The 18,770-nt window shown below is 34.0% G+C and overlaps 1 pseudogene; it reads right to left on the bottom strand.

Annotated features, from left to right (window-relative positions):
* Window positions 1-739: 739 nt before the first annotated feature.
* Window positions 740-18,770, bottom strand: part of LOC149194673 (replication protein A 70 kDa DNA-binding subunit A-like) — a 91,472-nt pseudogene continuing 73,441 nt past the window's right edge.

The raw sequence follows: 18,770 nt of genomic DNA, 5'->3' as shown, positions 1-18,770 counted from the left end.
TCTGGTAGAGCTTCATTCAGTCGAATGAAAACACAAATTCGTGCATAGGATATGTACTTACGCATTTTGGTTTCTTCAGCTGTTTTAATGTATTCTCCCACTCTGTCTCCAATGCTTTTGAGTATTCTTTCGTCCCAGTATTCATCCGGCAGGGAATAGAGTCGGATCCAGACCGGGGCGCGAGTTAGATCTTCTTTGTCTGGGTTGAATCTAGGGATCCAATCCCTGAGATAGAGTCCTGCTGCATTGAAGAAGTAAGGCCCTCCTTCTAGGATTCTGTATTTGTCCTCTAGACATACAAAGATAGCAGTGAAGAAACCCTTTGGCCCCAACTGAAGGGTAACGTCCCCTTTGGGTTTCCACTTCGCCGCTATCCACCCATATAAGGCCCGTTCGGTCGGCCAGAAACCAATGAATTTCCCTATGAGGGCATGCTCTGTCATATACTCTATTCTTTCATCTATTATTTCTCCTGGCAACTCGATTCTCGGCTTTTCCTTGGCGACAGGTCGACATGTGGAAGAGAAGACTTTTTGTCTTTGATCCGGAGTATCATTTCCTCCTGGTTCGTGACTATCCTCATTTGTCTGGTGATCCTTCTCATTGTCCTCCGTGTACTGCTGTTTCCCTCTGTTCAAAATTTCCTGACTCACTGAGCCAAAGATGACTGTCGATTCAGATGGGCGATGTGTGGGGGAGGGCTCTGACGCCCCCCCCTGGGGCTTTTCCATTGCCCTGGCTAAGATCCTGCAGCTCTGTCACGCTGCAGCACTGTGTTTGCTTGCCTGATGCGCCTGCTGTACAGAGCCGACGGCTCCGTTAGGGTTTGTTCTCCTAACCCCTGATCGCATTCGCCTCAGTTCCGCCGCAAGTTTTTTTAATGTTGTTTTTGCTTTTGCTTTCAATTGAATAGACCTTAACTTTAGCCTAGGCATGCTTAAAATAACGCGTCTTTAAATAACTTTGCCATAGGAATTTTTTTGCACAATCTAATTTTAGATTTTATTCGGTCAACAAAGAGACTTAAGTGAAGCTCTCCTTTACATTTTTAAAACAACAAAAAGCAAACTAATAATAAACAATGAAATGAAATATATCTGCATGTTCTAGAACGCTCAATAACACCACCAGAATGAATAACTGGTGTATGCCACTTAATACACCACTTGCTCTGTCCAAATATTTAATGTGTTTGTTGTAGTTGTCATAGAGTTGGGTAGTTAGAGCAATTAAAGCTACTAGTAAATGAATTGAGATTTTTAGGTGAAGATAGATTTTGTGCTACCCTATTTTTGGTAATTGTATTATGGTTTTTCTAGGATTTTGGATAATAAAACAATCCAAGGTTGAAGCTTTCATAACTTATTGTAGCTAACTTTTTGTATGTATATTTTTATTCTTTATGTGAGTTAGTGAATGTAGTAGCATTGTTAGGTCTTTGTTTGCAACATTGCGGTATTAGAGTTAAAAAGAGTCATTGGTTGTATGAGGTTGGAGAGCATAATGTCACAAAAAAAAACCACAAATTAAGGGGTTTAAAGATGGTCTAGAAGAAGAATCAATTTCAAAACTTATGAATACAAATAACATCACCTGCCTTCAACCACATAAGAAAAAAGTCTTGTAGATATCCTTCATTCTTGCTCGTGGTTTATGAAATCAAACTAGAGCATCTCACTTGTGGTGAGAAGAAAACTAATACAAGATGTTGACCTATTTAATACAACAGATAAGGTTTGGAACCATTTTCTGAGGGGAGTTTGTTGTGCACTTTATCAAATGATAGTAGCTAAAATTCCTTTGAACATCAATTTGAGAGGTGGCTTCAAATTCATCATTGTCTTTATCCTAGAAAGCCTAGGAAAAATGAGGTTGAGTAGACCATTGTGCCAATCATAGAGTAGACCATTGTGCTTTCCTCTTAATTGATATTCAGAGTGAATTAGGGTTCTTGGTCTTCTTCAATACATTCTACCATTTTTTTCTAAGTATGTTGCAGATTTTGAGCACTTAGGTCATAATGTGCAAACAAAAGGCATCTAGTGGTAGTTTAGGACAACCTCAGGGATCAATGTTGATTGGTAAAAAATATGACATATGGTCAGTCAATATGAAGAACTTCCTCTTTTTGTAGGATTGTTGAGATGTAATTGTAAATGGGTTCACAAAACTGGATCAAGTAGTTATACAAGCTATGTCAAATGCTCAACGAGCTTAGTTAATTGAAAGAAAAAAAAAAGGATTCAAAGGTACTATGGCTTATTCAACAAAGATTAGCAGAGCCAATTTTTCTAAGAGTTGCAACAACAATTATACCAAGTAGGTATGGGATGCTTTAGAGATTACCTATGAAGGCATAGATAAAATAAAATAGCAAAGTTACAAACTTCTAGAAGGATTTGTGAGAATCTAAAGGTGAAGAATCTTGTTTGTTGAAAAAATTATGGCTTAAGTAATGAATGTGGTAAACCAGTTGAGAATACATGGTAAAGATATAACTAACCAGAAGGTTGTCAATAAGGTTTTCAAGAGCTCGCTAGTTAAATTTGATGTTGTAGTTGTCACAATTGAAGAATCAAAGAATTTGACATAACTTTCCATAGAGGAACTAATGGGATCCTTGTTATCCCACGAGATAAGGATAAACGGGGATGATCATTCTTTGGAGAATTCCTTCATATCACAAACACCAATAAGTAGAGGTAGAGGAAGGAACAACATAGCAAGGGATAGATATAGAAGAGTTAACTCATAAAGAGATGGAAATTCAAGTTTAGATCAAATTGGAGATACACCACAACAAAACCCTTAGAGCTTAAGGTGGGGTGGCAGAATCCATTCGCAAATAAGATGGTCTGACTCAATGCTATTATTATAAAAGTTATGGCCATTATCCTCAAGAATGTACGAAAAGGTAGGAAAACCTATATAAAAGTAATGCTAATTTTACAAATACTTTTGAAAGTACTTATGAGTCTACTTTTATTACTGTGATGTTGTCCAAGAGAGTAATAAATACCTTTGGCTATTAGATAGTGGTTTTAGTATAATATGGCTAGAAATAAGAATTTGTTTGCAAGTCTAGATAACCCTATTAAGCCTGAAGTCAAATTGGGTGATGAAAATATTATTAATGTTATTAATAACGGAACATTTAGTGTCTTTACTAAACAAGACGAAAAAAAAAAACATTTTAGATGTCTATTTAGTCCAAGGATTAAAACCTAACATTATGAATTTTGGTCAACTTATCCAAAATGGTTATAGAGTCATCTTCAACTACAATACTTGTACAATCTTGGATAAATTTAGTAGCATGATCCTAATTGCTAAGATTGAAATGACTAAGAATAGGAACTATCCTTTGATTATGAGAAGTGTCAATTACTCAACCTCATTTTCCCACAAAGTAACCAATCTAGATGAGTCTTTCCTTTGGAATTTGAGATTTGGTCACTTGCATTTTGGAGGACTAAATTTATTGTAGTAAAAATAGTTGGTTAAAGACCTACACATTCATACATGAACCAACTAACTCATGTGAGAGTTTCATATTAACAAAACAATGCAAAAACAACTAACTAGTTATCTTATAGGGAAAATGCAATATTGGAACTAGTGAATATTGATTTGTGTGGCCTTATGCAAACCCAATCTCTTGGAGGAAACTTGTATTTTTTAAAATCCATTCATGATTATAGTCAAAACACTTGGGTATACTTCTTGAAACTCAAATTTAAAAATTTTTACAAGTTCAAGGAGTTTAAGGCCATGGTTGAAAAGAAAAGTGGTTAATATATAAAAATATTGAGATCTAATCGAGGAGGAGAATATGAATCCAAAGAGTTTATAATGTATTGTAATCACTTTGGAATCTAGAGACAATTCACAACTAGGTACACACCATAGTAGAATGGTTTGGCATAAAGAAAAAATAGAACAATCATGAACATAGTTAGAAGTTTGTTGAAAGCAAAACATTTATCCAACGAGTTTTGGGGTGGAGTAGTTTATTATTTAGTATACATTTTGAACAAGTCCATAAAAAATATAGTGCCACAAGAGTCTCAAATTGGTATGAAGTGCAATGTATCACATTTCAGGGTGGTTTGATATGTGACATATGTTCATATGCCTAAATATCTAAAAATGAATTTAGATGACCAAAGTGAGAATTGTATTTTCACAAGATATAATGTGTAGCCAAAAGCATCTAGTTTGTACAATCTAATCATCACAAAGAATTTTATAATCAGCAAAGATGTAGAGTTCAAACAAGTTGGAGCTTCGGATGGAAATGTAGACAAAACTATGACAGTTGTAGCAACAATTCCTTAGGGACAAGTTGATGTACAAGAGTAGGTTGAGCAAGAAAGATAGCAAGATGCACAAGTTCAATCACTTTTATGAGGGTCTCTAATGAGGACACCAAGAATTCATGTTCAAGGAGAGTCATAAAAAAATACTACAACAAACTTTGAATTCTCATTTGAGTAATGAATTAGATTGAACAATTGCATGATTGAGATCTTATAAGAAAACAAAAGAATTAAAATAGATGAATGATCAACATGATGATTTGGATCTATATTCATTGTTTACATGTCAATAAATGTGTTTTTGAAGAAACCATCAAAGAAGAGAATTTGGTCCAATCCATGAATAACGAGATGTATTCCATAGAAAATAATAATACATAGGGTTTAGTGGATTTACCAACAAGTAAGGACAACATTGGTGTCAAATGGGTATACAAGAAAAAATATAATGAAAAAGGTAGGATTGAGAAGTACAAAGACAGGTTGGTTGCTAAAGGCTTTGCACAAAAACCAGGTATAAATTATGGAGAAATAATTGCACTTGTAGCTAGATTGGACACTATAAGGGTTGTTTGGGCATTAACAGTTCAAAATATATGGAAAGTATATCATATGGATGTTAAATCAGTATTTCTAAATGTTATTCTTGAAGAAGAAGTTTCTATCAAGAAACCACCTAGTTACCAAATTTAAGGACAAGAAAATAAAGTATATAGGTTGAAGAAGGCATTATATGGGTTGATGCAAGCTCCTAGAGCCTAGTATAGTAGAATAAATTCTTATTTGGTTGCTAATGGGTTCAACGTAAGAAATAGTGAACCCATCTTGTATATAGAGTCAAATCAACAAAAACAATTTTTAGTAGTTTATCTATATATGGATGACATGATCCATACAAGTAGCCTTTTACTTGATAATTTTAAATATGCAATGAAGATGAATTTGAAATGAATATTTTTTATTCGATGAAGGATATGAGTAGAATAGAAGTTGAGCAACCTAAAAATAGGAATTTTCATTTGAGCAACAAAACAACCCATTATCACCATATCTTCAGAAGAAGCAGAGTACACGACAACCATTTTAGTAGATTGTCACATTATTTGGCTAATATGAATGTTAGTTGATCTTGATTATGGACAGAAGGAAGCAACTCCTATCTATTGTGATAACAATTCAACCATTGTATTTTCCAAGAACCATGTATCACACCACAAGAGCAAGAATATTGACATGAGATATCATTTTTATTAAAGAACTAGTAATAGATGGTGAAATCTATTTGAAATTTTGACATGAGATATCATTTTTATTAAAGAGCTAGTACGAAATGGTGAAATCTATTTGAAATTTTGTAATTACATTAACCAACTGTGTTATAGATATGACCTGCAAATATATAATAATAGAAAATATACCCAGAGATAACAAGATCGACCCAATAACATAACATGAAATGCTCCTTTATTGATCAAACCTTTGAGGTAGGATAACACCATACAACTACTCCTTAAGGAAAGGAGAACACTCCACAAGCCATATGCTTGCCAATAAAATATTCGTTGACCTATCTTAATGGGGAGTCTCTAGCCTCTATATAGGCATCATGCATATAATACCATGGGTCATTACCATGGTTCCCTCAATACCATCTATCTAATACCATGGGCTTATCACATTATTGCTAACTACTTGTGGTCCCTTACATGATGATGGTTAACCACTTTATTTATTAACTATGGCCCATCTCATTATTACATTATTCCCTTGGTACCTCCCTTTGTACCCCATACTATCCCCCTTAGGTAGACTACATTCCACCCCCCTTAAACATGTTTCATCCCCGAAACATAAGAAGAACACAAATAATAAGATCTACACAAAAGAGTAGTCCAATGGTACCATGCACGTGCATCTAGCCATCCAAGAGAAAGGTGAACCCTCAATCTAGCTGGTGACTCTCTCGCTTGAGATGGAAATTGACCCTGGCAGCTCTTATGTGTTGGTGTGTTATGGGTGGATCATCGCCCCTCTCTATCTGCCATGCGGGGGTTGTTGTCCTTGTTGTTGATTCATTGCCATCTTGTAGGTTGTTGTCTCATTGGGTGATGTGGGTGGTGATATGTTGAAGCTTTAACTAATGGAATATATTTCTTGAATTCCTCTACTATTGGTACATGAGTGGTGTCTAGTGTTTTTTATGATACTTGATTTGATGTTTGTGTTTGGTCGTCGACCATCAAAGGCTCATCATTTGATGTGTTAGTGTCATTAGAGTTTTGTGCTTCTGCCTCCAGAGCTTCTGCTTCATCCTCCTTGGACTCTGCCTGTTTATTGATGGAAATATCCTGTAATGCAATTTTCTTCTTTTTATACCAAAGCTTCAGGAATTTCTTCTGCACACTAATATTGATAGTACCAACAGATTCCATCCAAGGGTATCCCAAAACAACATCCACATTAGCCATATCTGAAGCATAAAAATCAGAATGCAATACATACTTGTCCATAGAAATCTTCAAATCTTTATAAACTTGAACATCCTCATTATCAACCTATGTGTTTTCCATGTGTTTTGCTGGAACTTGCAATTTTTTTGCCAAATTAACATTTATAAGATTTTGCTTGCAACTAGGATTTATAGACACAATGATCTTCTCCTTCTGAATACATCCATGAATCTGCAATAAGGAGATACCAGTAGAAAATAACCCCTTACATGTCTCATTCTCCTGTTTTCTAGCATGAGACCATTTGTCTAAAAAGACTTTTTCAAACTCTTCATCTGAAAGTTGGTACAACTTCTTGTTGTTAAGTGATCTAAACCATTTGGCGGCCTCATCCTCCAAACCAAACCATACTAAAATTTTCCACCTTTTCCCATATAGTTCATTTTCACTGGTTATGAATTCTTCAATAGTAGGGCCATCATCTTTGCCTTAAAAAACATCTTGCTAGAAGCCACGAAGAAGGTTTTGAAAAAAAATCACTTACTTGGCGAAAATTTAAGGTGGCACAGTTCGGTCAATATTGCTTATAATATTTATTATGACCTATTTTCAGAAATGGAATGACCATTCTGCATCTTTGCATGTGATGGAAATCCAGATCTAGGCACTGGAATTTAAGATTCACACTGCAACTGTCTCGTCGTCACAAAAATTTATGAAAAAGATGGCTGATTTTAAATCAGTGATATCTCCCTCATCGGGACTCAGATTCCACCGATTTTTTTTTGAAATTGGGTAATTTTTCAAGACGATCTCAGATCTACAATTTTTTTCTCAAAATTCCCTACAAAAATGACAAAAATTAACTGGAGATCCGTCATCCACGAATTTTCGTCAAAAAAATTCTATAACACAGTTGATTTTTAAATCAGCGATATCTCCCTCATTCGAACTCCGATTCAGCCGATATTTTTTTTGAAACTGGGTATTTTTTTGCAAAAAACCTAGATATGCAATTAGATTCTGCAAATTTTGCACCAGAACATACAGATCTGATCTACAAACTCGCCGCCTCAAAAAATTCCTACAAAAAAAAAATCTCTGCTTTGCCCAAGAAAGTGCTATGATACCACTTGTTATAGATCTGACCTACAAATGTATAATAATAGAAAATATAACCAGAAATAACAATATCGACCCAATAACATAACATGAAATGTTTCTTTATTGATCAAACCCTTGAGATAGGGTAACACCATACAACTACTCCTTAAGGAAGGAGAACACTCCACAAGCCATATGCTTGCCAATAAAATATTCCTTGACCCATCTTAATGGGGAATCTTTAGCCTCTATATAGGCCTCATACATACAATACCATGGGTCATTACCATGGTTCCCTCAATACCATCTATCTAATACCATGGGCTTATCATATTATTGTTAACTACTTGTGGTCCCTTACATAATGCTGATTAACCACTTTATTTATTAACTATGGCCCATCCCATTATTACATTATTCCCTTGGGTACCTCCCTCTGTACCTCATATTATCCCCTCTAGGAATACTACATTCCACCCCCCTTAAACACGTTTTGCCCTCAAAACATAAGAATAACACAAATAATAAGATCTAATCAAAAGAGTAGTCCACTGGTACCATGCATGTGCATCTAGCCATCCAAGAAAAAGGTGAACCCTCGATCTAGCTAGTGACTCGCTCTCTTGAGATGGAAGTTGACCCTTGAGGCTCTTCTGTGTTGATGTGTTATGGGTGGATCACTGCCACTCTCTATCTGTCATGTGGGGATTGTTGTCCTTGTTGCTGATTCGTTGCCATCTTGTAGGTTGTTGTCTCATTGGGTGATGTGGGTGGTGCTATGCTGAAGCTTTAACTGATCAAATATATTTATTGAATTCCTCTTCTATTGGTACATGAGTGGTATTTGGTGCTTTTTATAATACCTGATTTGATGTTTGTGTTTGGTTTTCGACCATCAAAGGCTCATCATATGATGTGTCAGTGTCATTAGAGCTTTATGCTTCTGCCTCCATATCTTCTGCTTCATCCTCCTTGGACTCTACCTGTTTATTGATGGAAATATCATGTAATGTAATTTTCTTCTTTTTATACCAGAGCTTCAAGAATTTCTTCTACACATTAATATTGATAGTACCAACAGATTCCATCCAAGGGTATCCCAAAACAACATCCACATTAGCCATATCTAAACCATAAAAGTCATAATGCAATACACACTTTTCCATGGAAATCTTCAAATCTTTATAAACTTGAACATCCTCATTATCAACCTGTGTGTTTTCCATGTGTTTTGCTAGAACTTGAAATTTTTTTGCCAAATTAACATTTATAAGATTTTGCTTGCAACTAGGATTTATAGACACAATGAGCTTATCCTTCTGAATACATCCATGAATATGTCATAAGGAGATACCAGTAGAAAATAACCCCTCACATGTCTCATTTTCCTGTTTTCTAGCATGAGACCATTTGTCTAAAAAGACTTTTTCAAACTCTTCATTTGAATGTTTGTACAACTTCTTGCTGTCAAGTGATCTAAACCATTTGGCAGCCTCATCCTCCAAACCAAGCCATACTAAATTTTTCCACCTTTTCCCATATAGTTCCTTTTCACTATTTATGAATTCTTCAATAATAGGGCCATCAGCTTTGCCTAAAAAAAACATCTTGCTAGAAGCCATGAAGAGGGTTTTGAAAAAAATTCACTTACTTGGCGAAAATTTAAAGTGGCCACAGTTCGGTCAATATTACTCAGAATGTTTATTATGACATGTTTTCAGAAATGGAATGACCAGTCTGCATATTCTCATGTGATAGAAATCCCGATCTAGGCACTGAAATTTCAGATTCGCGCTACAATTGTCCCGTCGGCACAAAAAATTCTGAAAAAGATGGTTGATTTTAAATCAACGATATCTCCCTCATTGGGACTCCTACTTAACCGATTTTTTTTTGAAATTGGGTAATTTTTCAAGACAATCTCAGATCTGTAATTTGTTTCTCAAAATTTCCCACAAAAACGACAAAAATTAACTAAAGATCCGCCGTCCATGAATTTTCGTCAAATTTTTTTTGCAACACAGTTGATTTTTAAATTAGTGATATCTCCCTTATCCAAACTCCGATTCGGCCTTTCTTTTTTGAAATTGGGTATTTTTTTGCAAAGAACCCAAATTTGCAATTATATTCTGCAAATTTTGCATCAAAACTTACAGATATGATCTACAAACTCACTGCCCCAAAAAATTCCTACAAAAATAAAAATAAAAAATATTTGTCTGCTTTGCCCAAGAAACTGCTTTGATACCACTTGTTATAGATCTGACCTGCAAATATATAATAATAGAAAATATATCCAAAAATAACAAGATTGACCCAATAACATAATATGAAATGCTTCTTTATTGATCAAACCCTTGAGGTAGGGTAACACCATACACTACTCCCTAAGGAAGGAGAACACTCCACAAGCCATATGCTTGCCAATAAAATATTCCTTGACCTATCTTAATGGGGAGTCTCTAACCTCTATATAGGCCTCATACATACAATACCATGGGTCATTACCATGGTTCCCTCAATACCATCTATCTAATACCATGGGCTTATCACATTATTGCTAATTACTTGTGGTCTCTTACATGATGCTGGCTAACCACTTTATTTATTAACTATGACTCATCCCATTATTACATTATTCCCTTGGGTACCTCCCTCTGTACCCCATACTATCCCCCCTAGGTATACTACAAACTAGCATATATTTTCACAAAGTCATTAGTTAAGGACAATTTTGAAATTCAAAGATAGAATTTGGGTATTGTAAATGTTGAAGCATGTAGTGGTAGAAAGTAAGGTAGTGTGTTAGACCGTGGTGTAATTTCTACCACCTACCTTTGTACAAATATTTAATGTGTTCAGTGTAGTTGTCATAGAGTTTAGTAGTAAGAGCAATTAATACTACCAATAAATGAACCAAGACTTCTAGATGAAGCTCATTTTTGTGCTACCTTATATTAGTAATGGTATTTTGGCTTTTGGATAATGAAAAAAGTAGGGTTGGATCTTTTAGATCTTGTTGTGGCTTGCTTGTTTTTTCGATGTAAATTAGTGAATGCAGTAACATTGTTATGCCCCTTCTCCCAACATACCATGGCAATGGTGGGCTAGCATTATCCTTACTTTCTAAGCATGGGAATGGTGTTGTTTTGTAATCATCTCAGCTGCTAAGGTATTATTCAATGTTAATTTGTATTCATGCTTTGAGGCTCCATTCATCAAGAGTAACTAAGTTTCTGATTGATTTTATTCTTTAACCATCATGAATCGATAACACTTTGGAGTAATCTAGGAAAGGCCCAAGATCAAATCTTCTCACTGCCACTAGAACACCAAGAGTATATCCAACAACCCACAAGCTAGATATAACAATAACTTATGACTTAGCAAGAGCTGATATGTTGTGTGGCTGGGGATGTCTACTCTTGGAGACTTATAACAACATGCCAAACATGTCACTTAGAATTGAACCTAGTGGATAGGGGAAGAAATTGTGGTCCAAACCACTTAATCTACTAACCCAGGACAATTAAGTTGTTGATTGTTTTGTTTCTCCTTTTTTTTTTGTTTTAATAATAACATGGTATATTACATTAGAAACTTTGTGTGGAAGCATAATGAAAGTGCTTCCATAGCTTCTCGTAGCATAATGTAGCAAAAAATTTTAAAACTAGATTGCTTTGTCTATGTTGATTATGTCTTTGTCCTATTACTAAGATCTAGTAGTATCTATATGGATATAATTTGAAGAAAATACCTCAAATATAACAACATTTATCTATAATTAAACCAAAAATTGAACTAGGTTATGCTCCTAGTCATATAATATGATTAAATTTTTAATTGGGACTACCTTGTTGAGATTAGGTAGTGCACTTGGAATGATTTGTGCAAAGTTTCATAAAGATACTTGGTTCCTTGGTCTTGGAGTTCTCCTTGTTGCGCAGCCTAGGAGTTTTGCACCTAAAATTAGAGATATTGAAGTTTTTTTGTTAAACTTTTGGGATTGTTGGAAATGAGTGGATAGTATGTTGGTCATTGTGTCCAGTTGCATTGTTAACCTATCAAGCTTCCTACTCAACAATTCAATCTCCATTCAAGCATCTTCCTCTACCATTTATAGTTTATTTCATGTGTTTCGTTTCTTGCATTTTTTATCCTCCATTCCCACTAAATAATTATCTTGTCTCGTAGTCTACAAACCCATGGTTAGATTTCCTCTCGGCCCTCTACTTCTAGCTATGTCAATTTCCCAGATTCCATTACTTATCCTAGAGTGTTATTTGTTGCTAATTCAAAGAGAGAATATAGTAAAGTCCCATGCATCATCTATCACCTGTAATGCCTCAAAGTATGAATTGCTCAGTGTGTGAAAATAGGGAATGATTGTTAAAATGACTTCCCTGGCCCTCCTCATCCTTGGTGTTGTATTCCTGCTATGAACCATAAATCTCCAATACCTACTCACGTGGGGGAATTACGGTGATGACCTAACCTAACGCAGTCATTCCACATCAATCGCATAAGAAACTAACTCTGCATCACTTGGAATGTGATTCCATTTACAAGAATAATTTCTTGGTACATTTCACTTTTAACCATAACTTAAAGATAAACACTGCAATGTCCAGTTGATTCCATTTAATGGCTCAACTTAACCTTTCCTTTGCACATCCAGTGCAATATGTGTCTGCCACATTTTAGGCATGTAGGACATTTTACCACCTTAGCATTTAATTGTGAATACATCTTATGATTTATGGGATTGTTGCCTCCCTAAAGGTTCCTTTTTATTCACATGGTTCCAGGTACCAATAATAAAGCTTTATTGGTCATGCAGTCAACAATATTATGAAGAAATTTTAGGAGGAGTATTGTGTAATGGATTTATAATCCATCCAACATTTCGGATGGTTACTCCATCCATCATCAATGACCAGAGAGCTTCATGAGTGAACGAGGGCTGGAAGGCCTTTATATAGGAGAAAGGAAATATTAGTCGTTGGAGGATGGGTCAAAGTTAAATAAAATGAATCATAAATAATAATTGAATTTTGACCAATTCTATTGAGGAATTAAATAATTTAACATATGAAATGAACAATGGGTGGAAAATTAATATATAAAATTAATAAATAATTACTTAAGAATTGAAATATTGAGAATAGGTGAAAAACTATAAAAGTAAAAAAATAAGAATTAGAGATAATTAATAATGTAGTCAAACAACAATGAATATTAGTTAAAGATTAGAAAAATCCAAATTCAAATTAAATTTGAGAATTAAAAATTAGGAATTATTTGAAAACCAATAATTAGTAAAAAATATATAATAATGCAGTGAAATAAAAGATTAGTTAAAAATTTTAAAATAAATAATTTTGAATTAACTTATGATTATAGAATTTGAAAAATTAACTTAAAAGGAAAATTTTACTATATATCTGAATTAGAAATGAATTTTTTTTTTTAATTAAACTAAAAATTGAAATAGTGATAAAACAAGATTGGAAATTTTTTAACTTTTTAAATTAAAATAAAGATTTCTAGTCAAGTTGACCAAATGAGAGATACTTGAAAAGTTGTATATATATATATATATATATATATATATATATATATATATATATATATATATATATATATATATACAAGTAAATAGATTAGGAATTGATGAAATAAATATGAGTGATTCAATGAGGTTGGAGTTCAAAATCAAAATCAATCATCGTTGAGCACTCTTTTAAGTCCAAACATTCAATTTGATTATTCAAGTTCCTTATTATAACTCTATGGTTAGCTGAGAATAATTTTAATAGAGAGGATGACTATAGACTTAGCCAATCATGAAAGCATGTCATCCACCATCTTGCCCTTGATGATTTGAACTCCAACCTCCTATTATCATAATTCTCTTAGACCTTGTTGGTTGGTCATATTTATTTCATCAATTCCATATATCTATATCTATATATATATATATATATATTACTTTTCAATTTTCTTTCATTTGGTCAACTTGACTAGAAATGTTTATTTTAATTTTAAAATTTTCCAATCTTGTTTTATCATTATTTAAGTTTTTATTTTAATTAAAATTTTATTTCATTTTTAATTCAAATATCTTATAACTTTTTCCTTTTAAATTAATTTTTCAAATTCTATAATCATAAATTAATTCAAAATTATTTATTTTAAAATTTTAAACTAATCTTTTATTTGACTGCATTATTATATTTTTTTTACTAATTATTGGTTTTGAAATAATTCTTTATTTTGAAAATTTAGTTTGAATTTGAATTTTTCTAATCTTTAAGTAAGAGTAGTTGTTTGATTAATTATTAATTATCTTTAATTCTTAATTTTTTATTCTTATATTTTTTTACTTATTCTCAATATTTCAATTCTTAAGTAATTATTTATTAATTTTGTATATCAATTTTCCACCAATTGTTTATTTCATATATTAAATTATTTAATTCCTCAATAGAATTGGCCAAAATTCAATTATTATTTCTGATTCATTTTATTAACTTTGACTCATCCCTTAACTACTAATATTTTCTTTCTCATGTATAAAGGTTTTCCAGCTCTCGTTCACTCATGAAGCTCTCTAGTCCCTGATGATGGATGGAGTAACCATTTGAAACATTGGAGAGATTATAAATCCATTACACAATTCTCCTCCTGAAATATGATTTTAATAATATGAATAATTGTGGAAAGCTCAGATCTCTTGATATTATTAAAGTCCTAAACACATTGTTTAACTTGAATGATTGGAATTGAGAATAGATTTTTTTTTAAAATGTAGTTAGATTAATTTGGAGTTTCAAGAGAAAGTTTTCAAAGCAAGATGGAATTATACTATTAGAATTTCATATTATAATGAGATATTTGGTTGAGAATAATGTTGCCACAATGATGCCCTTGAAAAAGAGTATACATTTTGACCAGATTTTCAAAAGCTTTATGTCTCTTTTAGATTATAAATAGTCTAATTCAATTTGTCTATTGCCTTAAGGCCATATCAAACCCCACATGTACTTCCCAAAGCCATAGAAAACCTCACACCTACCACCACTAACTAAGTTGCTATTGGTACTCCAATCCAAGTGAAGAAATAAAAGACACCCTCGTGGTTAAAATAGTAAGGGTGTTAGGTTGTAAGAATTTAGAGAGGCAGTGGCACCTATGTAAGTTGGCGTCTTGACCAAGTGATCGGACCCCGGCCCCTCATTATGTTAATTAAACTACTTGCTTTGATGCTTCCGTATTCCATAAAGCCACGATGCCCCATACTAAAGACACTTAGGATATAAAAATAATGTACTTGTGTTCTCAACTAATTTTGGATATATATATATATATAAAAGTATTAAACGCAATCATAGGATATATATATATAAAAAAGTATTAAACGCAATCATAACACTTATAGGCACTCACAATAATTCGCCCTACTAGTATTAATTTGTCTCAAAATTGATAAGAATATTGGTTTCCACGTGTGGCTCTTCAAATTCACACACCATATGGTTATGCCCTGAATAGTGTGGATATTAATTGTTTAGATATGCATGTAACAATTTATTTACCTCTAAGCCAGATTTTGGCATACCTTAACACACGTCTTTCACTATCTTATTGTCAAAAATAAATTATCCTTCAAAATTGACAACCCCTACATCACATTGAAGGCCTCAACAATGTATTAATACGTAGGAATTGACATGAATACCCTAATAATATTAAGGAGAATGAAAATCGGTAGCAATTGTGGTTTGAAGATGTGTTGCACATTGTATGTTAAGCACCATGACAAGCTATGGGCATGTATTACTTTCTTTGATTCTCAAGAGGTCACTCTAATTAAGAATTTAATCATAATTATACCAAAGCATGTTCACCTTTACTATAATTATAGCGAGGGTTCTTTTCCTGCCAAATATCGTAGACTACAGCAGCGTACCTTCCTGACCTTGCAGAGAGTACAGGTATCGGTGGTTCAGGAATATGAGGGATAGCGACCGAAGGTCGACTAGAGTCTGCCTAGCCAGGAATGGGGTTGGTGTCATCTCCCGTGCGCTAGCTGTGCCTTTACCGGATGTTTATTCGACTGATAAGGTTGCCATCGATTTATCGCTCGACCATAAGGTCCAGCAAGGGCTCGACTATTCTTAATTATAATTATAGGAATGATTATAAGAGATAGAACGGATTATTGGTATTTAGTTATCTATTAATTACATTGATTGGATAAGTCAATATAGTTGTATTTCTATGTGGATAGATCAATGTATTTATGTTCCATGTGGGATCACTATTTCTATAATTGATGATCATATCAATCCAAGAACTATTTATATGTCGATCATACTTTAATTTCAATTAATTATGGGCCAAAATAGTTTGTTATATAAAATTGCTATATTAATATGGGTTTATGTTGATAAGTTTGAGCTTATGTTGATTGTAGATTTCAATATCTAATGGTTATGGGTAAAAGCCAACAATTGACTTTTCTCCATATCCATTGAATGCGAGGATGCATTTGACATAAGGTAAGGTTGTCATAGAGTTATTGGAATGTTATTTCTTGAGATGTGTCTCACTTTTTTATAATGTTTATACTCTAGCCATCTAAGTGCTCTTTATTTCACTTTTTATTTTCCCTAACCTGTACTATGAAGCACCTCACTTAACTTTGGTTTTATAGCACATTGGTTCGGACAAAACAAATAGTACATACTCCCTTGTTTGTTCACTATGAATATATGGAGGTTATAGTCTAGATAGATAATTAAAATTTTCCTCTAATTTTTGTAATTGTTGGCAATTGAAGTAATAAGTAGCATTTTGATGCAGGAGCATATGGACTTAGCTAGCAATGTGAAGGTTTGTTCACATGTTGTGGCTAAACGAGTTTAATTTCATTGACCTGAGTGGTTAAAAGTCAGTTTTGGTCGAGGAAGTTGGATCTCTCGAAAATGATCTGTAATTCATTATTGTAATAGTTAGGAAATTGTCTTCTTTTAGACTAAGGGATAAAGTTGTTAGCATAGGTGTGTAATGGAGCTTGAAAATAGCGATTTGACTATTAGATTAATTAAAAATAGAGATCGAGTTGTTCATACAGTTAGAATAGGATTTGATTCATAAAAAGAAGAAAATGTAATGAAGAAGGATTAGCTGAGATGATTGAGGATTGAGCGAGAGGCGAGAGTTGAGTGAGAGAGAGGGTTTTGAGATTGAAACAGAGGTCTGTTAATTTGTTGTAATTGAGCCGAGAGGGCCAAGACTCTATAATTATTATTATATTGAAGGAATTTGATTTAGTGTGCATCTGTGTGTTAATTCTGGTTAAAACTCTCGTTTACTTTTGTGGATTTGCGTTCTGAAGCGCATCCGGGTATTTTCCCTGTTTTCATATTTTAATTGTTAATCTCAATATTTAAGTGTTAATCGCAGTCATTAGTATTAAGGATGGGGGTAGAAAAGTACAGAAAGGCTCGATCGTGATTGAAGGCCTGTACTCCATCCTAACCATCGATTTAAATTTCAACTGCTTACGTCATAATTAACTACGGGGGTTGAGTTGTTTGGCAGTATATGTGTAAGCTGAAGTCCCGTGAGCCGTAGGATTGATGGATTTCGTTATCCAATGGATTTCGGGTTTTAAGGTGATCAGAGTTTAAGTCTAAACCCGGACTCGAATTTCTATAGATCAAGGTCTATAAACCATATCGGATCCGTGAGGCGGGTAAGTGTATCGCAAGTTCCCTGTGCGATGTCACTATCAACCATTGGATTATATTGCATCGCATCATTCAGGAGTGAATGAACCTTGGCCAAGCGAAATTGTGATTTGCAATGTCACTGTCCGACCGTTAGATCTGGAGAGATTAAATCAACAACGTAGAGTGAAGTGTTGTTCAAAAGGGAAAGACAACGCGGGAAGTCAACGCGGTACAATTGTTGTTTAGTTTTTATTCAATTGTTGTTCAATTGTTGTTCAGTTGTTGTTCAATTGTTGTTCAGTTGCTGTTCAATTGGCCTCCTGTGTCATTTTGGTATCAGAGCACAGAGATTGAGTTTGACTGCAGTAAACATGCCACCAAGGAGAGGAGTTGGCATAGGTCGAGGAAGACCTGAAGCAAATGCAGTTCTGTTGGATGAGATCCAGAGTCTGCGTACAAGGATGGATACAATGGAGACTGCACAAAGGAGAGCACCTGATGAAGGAGTTGAGAGTGCTGCAGAAGAATCTTCTGAGGAAGAAGAAGAGGAGGAAAATGAAACTACTAAAGTTATCAAGATGTTGGCTAAAGTAGGTGGAAAACCAAAGGCGGAAATTCCTGTGTATGAAGGGAGTCTCAATGCAGAAGAGCTAATGGATTGGATCAGTTCATTGGAAAAATATTTTGACTATGAAGAGGTTGATGACAAAAAGAAGGTGAAGTTTGCAGTTACCAGATTGAAGGGTCATGCAGTTATTTGGTGGGATGAGCTACAAACATCCAGAACGAGAAAAAGGAAGTCCAAGATCAAGCAATGGGATAAAATGGTGAGTAAAATGAAAGCTAAATTTATGCCAAAAGATTATCAGTTAAATCTTTTCAAACAGTTACAGAATTTAAGGCAAAAATGAATGTCTGTTAAAGAATACACAGAAGAGTTTTATAGATTGAGTATTAGAGCAGGACATGTAGAGGATGATATGGAGAAGGTAGCCAGATATATCAATGGCTTAAGATATGACATACAGGATGAGATCAGCTTGTTGAGTCTGAAGACCATTGAAGACGCCTATCAAGCAGGTTTGAAGGCAGAAGAGAAGATGTTGAGAAAACAAAATTAGAGGAATAGAGGGAAAAGTTCAGTAAGAGGTAGAGGA

This window comes from Pinus tabuliformis, chromosome 2_2 (genome assembly GCF_031772625.1).
Source record: "Pinus tabuliformis cultivar Carrire ecotype Pingquan chromosome 2_2, CPIR1, whole genome shotgun sequence".
In the NCBI taxonomy this organism is placed as follows: Eukaryota; Viridiplantae; Streptophyta; class Pinopsida; order Pinales; family Pinaceae; genus Pinus; species Pinus tabuliformis.
This window is presented reverse-complemented; position numbering and strand designations above follow the sequence as displayed.